The following is a 2,343-nucleotide window of genomic DNA, read 5'->3' as shown; positions in this document are numbered from 1 at the left end:
GACCGGAAGAGCCTCAAGTTCTTAAATGTGGAGATAGGCTACACTTCTGGATCTCGAAGGAGTTATAAACTTGTGTTTTGATTCCTTTGTTTTTGTTTTAGACAGCATTGGTATTGTCATGTGTGACTGAATAGTGTGGTTTCCACCTATTTCCCTCCTCTTTCATGAGAGCTGTCCTTGTGTGTCTTGTCACATTTTCAGCATCTAACATCAGCATGCTTTTGCCTGTTAGTTCTCAGGCACCATGTGGTAGGAAAATGATCCACTTGGGAAACATCAGACCCCCTAAACTGTAAACCACTTAGCAGACTGCTTCTCTCTCTCTCTCTCTCTCTCTCTCTCTCTCTCTCTCTCTCTCTCTCTCAAGACAGGGTTTCTCTGTAGCCCTGGCTGGCCTGGTAACTCACTCTGTAGACCAGGCTGGTGTCGAACTCAGAAATCCACCTGGCAGACTGTTTAATGATTTTTTTTTCCTAGTAGCAACAGCTTTTCTTCTAGATTCCCACTGAATAATATTCCTCTAGTCCTGAAGCCCATGTTACTCCTCATCTCCCTGTAGCTAGGCAGGCAGAGGCTTTTGCTCATGGAGGGAGACGATCTATTTCTCTGTTCATCCTGAAGAGGCTTCAGCACACGGACCCTTAACAATCACAACTAATTAAGATAAAAGAATACAAGTCTGAGGTGCTGTGAAGCAGGATAGCCTCTCTCTGGAGAGGCTCTCCCAGTTCCTGACAAATACAGAGGTGAATCCTTGCAGCCTACCATTGGATTAAGCACAGGGTCCCCAATGAAGGAGCTAGAGAAAGGACCCAAGGAGCTGAAAGGGTTTGCAGCTCCATAGGAAGAACAACAATATGAACCAACCAATAACCCCAGAGCTCCCAGGGACTAAGCCACCAACCAAAGAGCACACGTGGTGGGACTCATGGGTCCAGCTGCATATGTAGCAGAGGATGGCCTAGTCGGACATCAATGGGAGGAGAGGCCCTTTGCCCTGTGAAGGCTCTATGCTCCAGTGTGGGGGAATGCCAGGGCCAGGAAGTGGGATTGGGTGGGTTGGTGAGCAGGGGGAGGGGTGAAAGGATAAGGGTATTTTTAGGAGGGGAAACCAAGAAAGGGGATAACACTTGAAATGTAAATAAAGAAAATATCCAATAAAAAAGAAAAAAAATACAAATCTGAGGTGGAGTGAAGCAGAATAGAAAGACAGAGGGAATTGGGGAGCATGAGAAAAGAAAAAAAAAGAAAAAATCTGACTCCTAGGATCTGAGTCACACTGACCACTGGCTGAGAGTTAATATTTTTCTTATAATTGACCAGACAACTATACAGTGTCTATATCCTTTCCTGAGAGAGATCTCAAACAAGAGTGTTAAAACAGCTGGTGAACACTTCTATCAGTTTTAAACTGTCTTTTCCTTCATCCTCATTCACAAACCTGAGCCATGAACCTCATAGACTGCCTTCCAATCTCATTTACAAAAAGAAGTTCCTCGAAAGAAGTGAGCGGCCGTAGTGGTGGCCGGCTGTGGGGATGCAGGGCTGCCTCTCCTGATGCTTGGCTCTCATGGGTTTTGATTCCTCACCAAGTCTACTTTGGGTCTGTCCTGACCGTGTTCCCAATTCCTTGAATTAAAGAAAGACAAAGGAACTCTTCTGGAATGACTCTGAGTGACGACTGTTCCTGGTGAGCAAACTCTTACCCTGGTGGCTACATTATTTTATTGCCACTCGCTAAAGTGGTCAAATTTCTCCAAATGACTCTTAACAAGACACTTTTAGAAAAATCTCTGCCTTCTCTATTAGTTTTATAATGGGGGATGTTACACATAAAATTTAGATCATCTAGAATTTCAGTAAGTTTAATGATTTTAGTCCATTATAATTTGGCTTCCTGAGTTCTACCTTAGGCATTTGATAGTATTTTGCTTTCTTAACTGTAGTATCAAAGTGTTTTTATTTCTGCAGACTCTATTTCTCCTCTACATCTGTATTTTCACAAGTACATGTGCATGCCAATTTAGAACGGGGTCACTCTAGTACTATGAAAACTATGGTCAAGAAATCTTGGAAGATAAGGACAAGAAGGGATCACATAGAAATAATTGAATTTGGACAAGATTTTTCTTCCTTGACTCGAGACACTAAATTCCTTATAGAACTTAAGAATGTTTACCTTCCATCCTGGAAGTAGGAAGGTTGATATTCAGGCTATGACTCTGAAGCAGTGCCATTCCAGAGTACAGCTTGGTAGTGTCTAAGGAAACTTCTGCTGCAATTGCCATACACCACTCAGGAACTCACCTACTGTACTGGCTATTTTTGTGTCAACTTGACACA

Source organism: Mus caroli, chromosome 1, assembly GCF_900094665.2.
Source record: "Mus caroli chromosome 1, CAROLI_EIJ_v1.1, whole genome shotgun sequence".
Taxonomy (NCBI): domain Eukaryota; kingdom Metazoa; phylum Chordata; class Mammalia; order Rodentia; family Muridae; genus Mus; species Mus caroli.
The sequence above is the reverse complement of the archived record's forward strand: the minus strand, read 5'-3'. Positions refer to the sequence as shown.